The sequence below is a fragment of the Protopterus annectens genome, chromosome 3.part1, assembly GCF_019279795.1.
Source record: "Protopterus annectens isolate FY-2018-M chromosome 3.part1, PAN1.0, whole genome shotgun sequence".
NCBI lineage: Eukaryota > Metazoa > Chordata > Ceratodontiformes > Protopteridae > Protopterus > Protopterus annectens.
Genome location: NC_056732.1, coordinates 387,042,240 through 387,054,522, shown reverse-complemented (window position 1 = coordinate 387,054,522; position 12,283 = coordinate 387,042,240). Strand labels below are relative to the sequence as shown.

Sequence of the window (12,283 nt, the reverse complement as noted above, 5' to 3'; positions counted from 1 at the left end):
AACAACAAAGGACATCATCATTTTCTAAAGCTCTTATCCTAACATGGTCGAAGTGACAGCAAGTTGAATAAGGTAGACTGGACTTCCATATCCCCAGGAACAGGTTTCAGATCACTCACTGGGAATCAAGGCATTTCAAAGCATGCCGTGTGCTACACTTCCTTCAACATGTTTTGAGTCTGCTTTGGGACTTCTGTCCACTGGGCTATGTCTGGTACCCCTCTCATTTAAAGCATTTTCACAAGCTGTCCAGACCATCTCACAGGTGAAATTCCCGATTCTCCTCCTTCTATAGCAGTGCTTAACTGAAGGATCCATGCAGAATACTGGCCAGAAAAAATGTGTAAGATCAGGGATTTCAAAAATCATTTGTTCATAGTTGCTAAAGTAAAGTAAAACTTTTGTAATAAAACAGCCTAGGGTGAGAATGGACGTTTTTAAAGGAATGCATTACATGGATCTCAAACTGCAAGGCATAATCATGATTTATTCCCAGACGTTTACCATACAGACCATGTCAATGAGAACCTATTTGTTTTATGTTTTAAGTAACACTGGTAGTTTGTCTTTCTGCATCTATTCCCACAGAAGATCAAAGTTTTGGATTCTGTATCCTTTAGAGTCTTCTGCAAATACTTGATTGCAGTTAATTTGATTCAGTTTTATACTGTCATGCACTGTTCTATACTGTGTGACTGAATGCTGTAACATTTATTAGTAAAATTGCAAAATCCGTTGTACAATTCATTAAAACTGTTAGCATGATTGACAGATTTTAGATAAGAATAAGATGAAAGAGAACTAACTGGGAAGGCAGCCAAATATTGCCATCTTGCTCATAAATGTGCATTATGGCACATGTGACATCTTAGAATTAATATTAAAAATACAAAGTGTGCATTCTAAAGTGGGAAAATACACTGAAGATTCGTTCTTTGTGGGGTGGCCCTAAGCAGCTACAGTTTGAAAAAGGATCAGAAATTCATGGGATGCATTGCAGATGGGCAATGGTGAAAGCTAATACAATGCAGAGCTCCACACGGTGGGAAATGGATTTCATCAATGAGGTAGTCATCCCTTTATAAAGGACACTAGAAAAGCCACATCTTAAGTACTGAATGTTATTCTAGACTCCATACAGAGTAAACAGTATCAGGCTAGAGGAAATCATATAGTGCAGAATTACCAAAATAATGGAGGTATAAGAGGAGTTTTAGGAAGCTGGGAATATATATATATATATATATATATATATATATATATATATATATATATATTTTAGATATAGATATAGATAGATTAAATGATGGAAAGAGGATATGATTTAGTTTACTGCACTCTATGGAGCAAGTAGAAAGACTAGAGTGTAAGAGAAAAAAAAAAGAGAGAAGGGACTATGGGTTGCAGCTGGAATAGCTAGCATCACGTTAATTTAGAGGCAAGAAATTAATTGTTCATAGACAGGATAGCAGGGCCATGAAATATATTGCTTGAACCAGTCCTGCAGGTAAATTGTCAGGTGTCCAGTGCTGAGTAGGGATAAATTGGGACAACTGAAGAGACATTTACACAAAAGGGAGATGAAGTGCTCATTGGCTGAGCATGTTTCTTCTTACTGCATCTTGGTATACTCATGCTGTTGTAGTTCTGGATGGTTTGTGTGCGCCTGTTACACAACATGGCCCTTCTTGTACACCTACCTGGTTAAACAGTAAATAAATAAATGTTTTGCCAAAATAAAAATGAGAGTTTGTCACATTCGGTCAAGGTTCATACAATTAGGGCAGTGACAACTTGCTCATCCTTGTTCCGCAGGTTTATAGGATAGCACTAAGCTGACTGCCCTTGTAGGCCATTTTAAGTCTAGCCAATTATCCCATTTGATGCTTAAAATTAACCTACCGCATTAAAGCTTAGATTCACTCAACCCTTTTCAAGTGTTATACTTGTATATTACTCTAGTGATAATTATTAGATCAAAGCATAGAAATCTGGAGGGGAACCATGTGTTGGGAATAAAGCATTTAGGAGCTGCCTCTGTCCATTAGCAGTACAGGGGAAGTCCTGGCATAAATCTCCAACTTTCCATCCAGTGATCCAAGTTACACTTCAAGGTGGTCAGGAATGAAATATGTTTTATGTGGGTGAAGAGTCTTTTCCATAGTGGTGGTATCTTCTGCAAGACATAGCTGTCCCACCAAACCATTCTATTAATGCTGCAGAAGAGGTTTAGGTGCACTGATTCTGTATTTCTGATACCATTTGACTTGGAGATATTAAGTCCATTAGTGATAGGTTGAGGATGTCTTGTATGCTAGACACAAGTCACCTCTTATCAGTCTGTAATAAGAAAATAAAAATGATAGGGCTTTGACGCAGTCCATGTAGGACATATTGTTTAGGTCTTGTACCCTTTTTGTAAGGTATATCTGTGGGCATTCCAGTTGTTATATGTGCTTGGACAGATACATGCCAAAAGGGGCATTATACACACTGGTTGGCCTAATGAGGACTTCCTCAAGATGGCTGCACATTGATCAACAGCTTAACTTTAGCTCTCCCAGTGTAAAAACAGAAACTGAGAAACAACAGCCAGTGATATTGTCAGCTTGAGTAAAATTCAGTTACTGGCTAGTAAGTACACTGCCTGGATGCCTGTAAATAAGAAACTACACCCTGAGGGAAAATCAACTAGAAAAGTGAAAAGAAAACACTGACTGGTAAGACTCCTGCAGCTGTTCAGCAAAAAAAAAAAACAGTTCAAGCTTCGATTTTGGTGCACGATATATATTCTAGAGGAAAAAAGTAAGTCAAATGTGGTCAAAGCAGATTAAAATAAATGAAACACTGAAGTAGAATATCAAGTCAAATAACTAAAGGCTGGAAAAGAAATGGAAGACGCTTTAAACAGATGCTCAAGACAAAATAATCCAAAAGTGGATACAACAAAGCAAACACATAGGACTATATATATATATATATATATATATATATATATATATATATATATATATATATATATTTATACACACACACACATATTTTAATTTTTGTCCTAGAATGCTGTTTTTTTGTTATTTGCATATTTGCTTTCATAGTGAAAGTTAGTTATATTTGCATTCATAGTGAAAGTTAGTTATAAACTCATATTTTGTATTACACTCAATATGAGTTTAAGGTACAACCCAATGCTTTTTATCATGTGATTTTTTATTATGTAATCTTCTATCATGTGACTTTCATCATGCAGTTTGATTGTCCATATTGTTGTATTTAAACTTGGTTATGGGGTGTGCAATATTTTAGTCTGATGAAGCTAACTGTGAAAGCGCGTACCTGTTCTTGTGCACTGGGTTCATTTTAATAAACGTGCCTGAAGTTTACTTTTATGGTCCTTCTACATGTTTGCTTCATTTTATACACTGTTGGATTATTTTATTTAAGCTTCTTTTCATTCAACGAGGCATTTATCCTTTGGAGTGCTATTTGGTTTTATTAGATACTCAAGACAACTGATAAAACTGCAAAAATCAGAGGTAGAAATGAAGAAAAGCCTGGTTGAGTATGAGACTATTCAAGAAGAGATGCATCAAAAAATGGTAGAATTAGAGGACAGAACATGTAGAGAAAATCTGAGATTTTCTGCTCTGCATGAGAAACAAGAAGTAGAGACTGTATTAATTTTATGAAGGCAAAATAAGCAACTGGACTGGTATTCCACAGAAGGGACTGTTAATTGAAAGGGCACACTATGTGTGCTCTGGGTCTGGCCATGAGAGAGCAGCAGAGACCTTCATTGGTGAAGATGCAGACTTGCCAGTGTCGGGAGTTGGTCCTAGCAGGACTGTGGCAGAGGAGGAAACTGTTGAGGATTGCAGACAGTGGAGTGCTTGTGGGGGTGATTGTTCACTGTGCACCAGGCAGGGGGAGATGAGGGGTTATTCCAGTGGTTGGAGAGTGTCAAGGGGAGGGTATGGCATTCAGGCTGCTTTGTCCGGCTGTCTTCAGGGTGTTTTTCCCTGGAGTATCAAGATCATTTTTTGATGCAGACTGAGTTGAGGAGGAGGAGGTGTGAAGGTTTGTCCAGCAGAGGGTGGGTCATTGGGCAGAGGGACTCTGATTATCACTCTTCTGATAATAAGGCAGACAGAGAGACTTTGCCAATGAAACTTTTTCAACTGTTCTGGGAGAGGATGCTTGCTGGACAGAGAGGGACCCAGAGGTTGATTGGAGGAGTTGGGAGTGCCTTGGAATTGGACCAAGTTGGAGGTTGGCTGATGGGGGTGGGAGGTGGAAGACCGGCGGCATGGAAGTTGCTGAACCCATGTGAGACTACAAGGTATTGGTCACACTTGTGAGGTGCTGTCTGTACAAGGGTAAGTAAAGGGAATGGACTTTTGTTGACTTTGTTGAGCTTGCGAGGAACTGGGAGGCACTTGCCTCACTTCATGTCATTAATGTTTGGAAGGACGCTGAGTGGAGGGGAAAGGGTAACTAAGTAAAACAATTTCTGTTCTTAACACTATTTCTATGAAACATTTCACAACATAAATTGCATATTTTATAGTAAAATATTTTTAGTTATTCTTGTATGTGATAAATTTACTAAAGTAAATGGATGCTTTTTATTTTCCTTTCTCCTCTTCTCTTTCTTTCTTCTTTTCTTGTATTAAGAAATGTAGGCATTATAGTGCAAAAACAGAAGAGAAGCCAGATAAAATCAGGTTTAAAATAACAGGTTGTAATCTTGTGCTGTTGATGTGGGTGATGAGGTGTAAAGGTACACAGATCATAAAATATGCAGTGCTTATAATATTTTCTCTAACTTTTGCATAGGTGAATGTCTGGATCAAGACCCTTGGCTTAGTCTACTAATACATTTTAAGAGGAAATAAGTAAATATAAGAACAAATATAATAAAATGTTTCTCTTTAGCAATAAATGTTTCAGTTTGTCTTTCAAGCTGCAGTAGAGGACTGCATTTTTATTTTTTCTCTTATGTTTTCTTGGAGACAAGCTGATAATAAAGACTGAACATAAGGCTAAAATTTAATGACTTCTGAAAACACACAAGTTGTTTTCATATCAGGGGCGGGGGAAAAAGATAAAAAAAGATTGGCCTAATGAGGCATGAAAAGGGGACAATGACATCCCTGGATCTAGAAGCAATCTCCTAGTGCATGTGCTGTGGAATACAGTAGGACTTCCTTACTACAGTGGACACATGCTGGTCATAAGGTGGTTTATTGTCCACATAACTTTCAAAATTCTGAACTACTGGGTCAACTCTTAGGGGTGTATTGTCAATGTGGTAGTTCCCCAAGGGAGTTGACTTTCCAAAGGAGACAATAATATATATTTTTTAAGTTTAGCTTTAGTCCATCAATCTGGCACAAGTTATTTGTTTGGGACAAGCCTTTCTGTAGGATGACTCAGTCTTTTGGGGATTCAATCACTACTCCTAGCTTCATTTAAATGCAAATTTGATTTTACTTCTGAGAAGTAGATGCCAAACAGAAGAGGTCCCAGCACCGAACTCTAGGGGACTCCACTGGTCTTTTTGTGGAGGTAGTGTCCTTTGTTTTGATCTCCCGAGTCCTATCTGTGAGGCAGTTGTCAATCCAGTAGGTGACAAAGGGGATTATTCCTAGTTTATTATGTTTTTCCACTATCCCTGAGTGCAGGATTGTGTCAAAAGCCTTGGCCAGGTCAAGATATGCTGTCTGTACAGTTTTACCTTCATCCATTGCTTTGGGGACCTTTTCAAATGTGCACCTGGTTCACTAAGCATGACCTACCCTTGATGAATTCAAGCTGAGATGGGTCCAGTGTTTCAGGCTTCTGTTGATTAATTCCATGATAACTTTTTCCACGGCTTTGTATATGAGACTGGTCAGACATATGTGTGGGGTTCATAGAAGTCCCTCTCTTATGCAGGGGAATAACTGTTGCTATTCTTCATTCATGTAATACAAAACCCATACAAAGGCTAAGGTTGAATGAACAGTGATATTAGGGGTGTGGCTAAATTGTGCTTCATGCTATTCAAAATAAACCATAAGATACTCTCAGGACCATTTTTTTTTTTGATAGCACTTTCAGGACTTGGTCTTGTGTGATTGCTGGTGTCAAACTGGATTCAGATACTTCATGTGAGATAGATGGTGTGGGGGGCCAGGATGAAATTTGAGCTGAATTTATCAGCTAGAATGTTGGCTACATCTTTTGTTTCGGTGAAAGTAACATCATTTATAATTAGATCAGCACAATGTTGCATTGTGCTCCTGAGAATATCAGTATAACTAAAAAAAGCCTTGTGATTGTCCTTTGCTTGGGTGGCTATTTTTGCCTCAGAATTGACTTTGGTAGATTTTGAGGTAATATTTATAGTCGTATATACAAGTAGCAGCAATCAGTGCTGTCCACACGAGTGTTATTCCGAACAAAGAACCAAGCAAGACCAGCTCGTTACCAGGAACCACAAATTTCACCAAGCACAGAAATGCTGACAACAGTTTACCTAGGTTTCGTCTTTAATGAACAGACTTCTTCAGAACCACACATGAGCACAGCCTCGTGTGATTCAGAGGTCATTTGCACTGTAGCCTTGAATAACTTATGCAAATGAAGGAGTAATGAGATTCTAATGAGAAATTATGTAGAACTTCTTATACTAACAAGTTCCCTTCCTGCCTGTTTGTGATTCACAGTTATGTTTTGATGGGTTTCCATGCCATCTGCAGATGTGTTATAAAAGTCGAATCACTCCTTTTATATCTACTTTGCATTTGATGACGAGGTTTGCTGTTGCTGTCAGTCTAGGTATTTCTTGATGTGAGCTGCTCGTCTTGGCTGAGCCAAAACAGCTGGCACCCAGTGGCCTTCACCAGCAAGACAGCAAGATAAAGACAAAGCATAACCAACTATAACTTTGATAATCGGGATATTTTTGATGCATTCAGAATGAAATGGCATTTTAAGGGCTTAAGTGAGTATGCATGGCCCACAGATGGGGATGTGTGGCCTTCCTATACCTGTGGACACTAAAGTATGTGTAACCTCACTATACCTGCCACACAGACATTCCAGAGACAGACTGAGGACACACTGAGTACTTTTAAGGCTTCTGCCTTGAGGATACTTCAGCAGTTTCTCTATTATTATGTATATTTTGCTCTGTTTATTATTGCTTGTCAAGATCAATACTGTAACTCAATTTATGAAACAGGAGCTTTTCTCCCTGGGCTTCCGCTAAAAAAGGACCTATGTCTAGTTGGAATTTCCCGGTAAATAAATAAATATACTCTTGGCATGCATGGATCAGTACATCTATTTTCTGGTGTCACCTCAGGACCGAACCTAAACCATGCATGTCTTTTATTGGTTGGCATGTTCCCCTGAAATACTTGGTGCAATAGATTGCACTCGTGTTGCCATTAGGGCCCCAGCAGGTCCATGGGGGTAAAAGTACTAAAATAGTAAAGGCTGCCATTCCATCAATTGCCAGGTATTGTGTGATGTATGGGGGTGCATCACCAATATGTCAGCCCAGCATCCTGGCAGTGCCCATGAGTCCCATACATGGCACACAAGCTCACTCTTCTGCCTCTTCCTGCATTGTAGGGTGCCACATAATCACCTTGTAGATAAGTGGAAATTTTGATTTAATGGCAAAACACACCTCAATGGCTGTCTGGATGATGGATCCTCTGGACAGCTCTTACTTTCATGATCAGGTTACCAAGTATGAGGAAACGCAAGGTCTCAAGGCCAACAGGTTAGGCTCAGTGGTCAAACAATATAGCAAAGGAATCCTGAAACACCACAGAAACAGAGCTCACCTGACCACATCACAAGGAACCTAGTCACAGAAATGGATATAGCTGTCCTAGCATTACTTGTGTTACATGAAGCAATGCTGCTGACCACTAGTTGGACCATTATTATTTCAGAAAAATATAAGCCTTTTGTGTAGATCATTTCTGAAATGTTAACTGAGCTCCCAACTGCATAAGGTGATGGCACCTCAGGTAGATATAAAAGGTACCATGGCACTTCCTGCAAGGATGAGGGGTGTTTAATTTGTCAGATCAATCTCTTACAAGAAGGAAGATTTCCCTGATGTCTTAGCCAAATTACCCCTACTGCCTTGGTTGGTCATTGAGATAAACCTAAATGCAATCGACATAAAACCATTAAAAAAAACCTAAGTCACAAGAATCTCAGTAGTCAAAATGAGGAGCGAGAGAGTGCTTACGTGCACGTGTGCGTAGTTTTTCATTCGGGGTTCAACAGCACATTAATTCCATGTCATAATTCTTTGAATAATACTTTATCTATCTATCTATCTATATACCTATCATTTGTTGACCAGGTCAGTCCCACTACACTAGTATTCTCTTTTTAGGAAAGAACTGCTGTGGCATTTATACAACTGGGGAAAGTTGACCAGGGCATTGAGGAACTTTACCTACTTTTTTGACAGCTTCAGTGGGATCTTTTATATCCACCTGAGCTACCACCAACTCAAGTAGATGGGGTCTTGCTTTAACATTTCATCCAAAGGACAGCACACTCAGGAGTGCAGCACCCCCTTTATGCTGCACTGTGGTGTCAGCAATCGATCTACCTGGTGTGAGAACAGAACCCACAGCATTCTGCACCAAAGGCAAGTGTGCTACCTACAGCATGACTGACACTGCAACTTGACTATACTATACTGAAAAAAATCTTTGCCTTTATCGGGTTCCTGCAGCTGTTCCTATGCTTTCCACAGACACAAATAGGATGTCAGTCCTTTAGGTACTGGGATCAAAGTTTATCTCTATTATCTCAGAAGTACCATGATCTGCTGTCATGCAGGGTAAACTTGTCTGCCTGGCCTTACAAATTTCAAGGGAGCTGAAGTGCCCTGTATAGATTTAAAACATGGTGTAGGGTGGGTAACCTTTAATTACGGATCAATCAATATTTTTATATGTTGATTCAGTCTACAACAATAAAGATTTCTTCTGCATCTCATCTTCACAAACATGTAGCTGCAGTGATATTTAATATGATCCCAGATGACAGAGTAGTGTAATCAGAACTGAATGAATTAAGTAGAATCTCTTCAGAACTTATACGTCCAAACTATGAGCAGAAAGTCTAATAAACAATGGTCTCCTGGCCAGAACATCTACCTGTCTGAATGGCACTTAGAGAAAATTGCCTAGTTTAAGAAAGATGGATCTATTCTTGGGTATTAAGGCAGGGATCCAACCCATGTTTAAGTTAATCAAGCAGAAGTATTTCAGATCTAGTATTCAGTTTTCCAACCCAGCATATCCCTCATGTAATCTCTGCTCACCAGACCATCATCAGTAACCAATTTCAAACCGTAATCACAAGCAGATGTTTGCAATAAAAGGAAGAAGTCAAAATTTCTTCTGCCAAAACAACACAGTACTACGGGTACAACTGTACAAGAAGATTACAGACCCTAGAATTATTCAGGGATTTTAACCTTCAGCAATGTTTCTGACAGCTTGGAATCATAACCTAGCAGGGGCATTTAGTTTTAACAATGTTTATGAAATGATATGCCAAAAGCAGAAGTTACTAATGCATATTAGGAAAATGTTTTAATTGACATTCTCATAAATTACTTTCTTTTAATTACACCATATATATGTTGCATGTTCTGGCATCAATCCCGCGGTAATGGTGCTGCGTTAGCATTGTCGCCTCACAGCAAGACGTTGTCCCGTTCGATTCTCAGCTAGAGCGTCTTCTGTGTGGAGGCATGCGTGAATGAGCGTGCCTTCATTGAAGGTTGTGCATCAGGGCTGGTAACTCGGCACGTAAAAATCCACTACCAAACATTAGCGGACCGGAGTTCCGCTGTGGCGACCCCTAACTGGGATAAGCCGAAAGACACAACAACATATGCTGCATGTTCTGATTTACCTTTTTTAAATTGTTTTTTCTTATCCTACTATGTGATTTATAACCATATTTGCATATTAATCACTGCTTGCTAAATTCCAATACTGAAGTACTTTAGTTTAGTAAAATTAAATATAAATTAGCAACATTAGCTTTTACATTACATATTTCTGTGCTATTCAGTCCTGGCAAATGAGTATTTTCTCCTCTGAATGTGTTCACACCTCTTCTAAAAAAATATGAACAGATATTATACCAAGATAAAGAAATCCTTTAAGACAAAATATATGATATATTTTTATTTTTGTAAATGCCACCTTTGATTCTGCCCCGAAACAGGCTACAGTCTTAATTAGATCAAACTAGCCAGCAACCAACCAGCCATTAATTAAATACATAAAATCTAAAAAGTATGGTTACTGGGTTTACTAAGCAGAACTATTCAATTCTGGTTAAATATGTCTTGCATACATTCTATAGGAAATATGACATTGTCTTTTGTTTATAACACTAGACAACTGACTAGAATTCATGCTTTTGTGAATTGTTTGTCTGTGCAGATCGGCATGGCTAAGCATAAGCTGGAGCAGCAGTCATGCAAGGGAATTGTACTTCATCGAACAGAGGTACATGGATATCTAGAATATTTATGGTAGAGCACCTTCAGGAAAATAAGGCATCAAGTTAATGAGCACTTCTGGGCAATAACTCTGTACCAACAAGCTGTATGCTTCTCTTGAACAGTACAAACAAATGCAAAGATCAGCATGCTGGAAAGCAGCGCACTACAAAAAAATAGTATGCTGAGGTGAAAGAAGGCAAAAAGTGGATGGTGGAGCTGAAATGCTGTGTATCTTTACAGCACTGAACAGAAGGCATGCAGTTGGTAGTACTTCAAATGTAATGACACAACAATGACATCAGTGAATTCTGTACATGACATTACTCCTCTATATCATCAGGGCAAAAGCTACTTTGCTGGTGTACGGTAAATGAAGCAATCCAGATCATCCTTTGTGATATGCTGCATGGAACTGCAGGTTGACCTAACTCTCTGATCACCTATGTTGTTGTTGTACTATTTATCACAGTCACAAGAACACTCCAGCAGTTCACAGGTAAGGCACTAGGCATGCCCCAGTCTTTAACATCAAACAGAATGGATGCACTCCTTACCTAAATGCAGCAATATGTAAGAGAATACATAATATCCTCTTATACCTCTCAGAAATGGCAAACCACCAAGTCACTACACAGAGGGGGCAGATCAGCATAGGCTGGTCACTACAACAGACTATCTCCATACAGCTATGTATGCCCCACTGGGAGATGACAGGATGACATACATGGATAGGAAGGTGTTCTGCTCTCTTTCAAATTTTAGTTATTTATTTATTTTACATTTGTTCACCGGGATTGTCCGACTGAGCTGAACAACTCTTTTTCAGCAGAGGCCCGGGGAGAAAAGCTCCAACATATTAAACAATTTTCATTATAAATTAGCATTAAACAGTAATGTTACAGGATTATTACAAGGCATTAAGTAGCAATATAATGTTATACAGTGTCAATAATCAGGAGTATAGCAAAACTATTTCAAGATGTATAAAAAGAAATATGTCATTAATGAATATAGTTTTAAGGGTAAGTGGTTACAAAAACCCAGTTTTATCATAATGTAGTTGCATGAAGGCAAGACAATTACAATAGAATGTTTCTCTGAGGCAATTTGCTTAATAGACTTTAGTAGACAGTAGAAAGCGTAGTCAAGGAAGATTAGAGAGAGCTAGTGAGAAGAGTGAGTTAAGGGCAAAAACTAGATTAAGGTATGAGAAGTAGGGGATGTTAAGGAGGGAGAGTGCAGTGGCAGGACCAGTGACTTTTAAAGTGCTCTTTGTTGGCTGTCTTAAATTGTTTAGGATGTGTTAAGGGTCCTGATTTCTAGTGGGAACCTATTCCGAGGAATAGTGGGGTGACAGCTGTACATGTTGTGTCCAAATTTAGACTTGGGTTTGTAGATTTGTAGTAGGTCTTGGTTAGAACTTCAGAGAGGTCTGGAGGGAGAATAATGGGAGATGAGAGGGGATAGTGCTGGGCAGTAGGAAGGCTGGTATAGGATAGAATGGATGATCTGGAGCTGAGAGAGAAGAAGCTGGTCGGGTAATTCAAGCCAGTTTAGGTTCATAGGTTGGTACTAGGCTATCAGCCCTAGGGCCTATACAAGCCTAGCCATAACAATTCCCTGGCTATTTCTTCCCACAGTATTTACTTCCCTGTACCCCTGTCTAGTAGGGTGACTGACATGATCCCCGGGGTGAATTTCCTATCTCCCATCCAATCATCAAGGTTCCTTTTG

At 39.0% G+C, this 12,283-nt stretch overlaps 1 protein-coding gene across 5 annotated transcripts in view; it reads right to left on the bottom strand.

The window, feature by feature from the left end:
• The window catches only part of OSBPL3 (oxysterol binding protein like 3), a 2,414,360-nt gene that overhangs the window by 1,027,812 nt on the left and 1,374,265 nt on the right, over window positions 1–12,283 (bottom strand). The window lies entirely within an intron of this gene.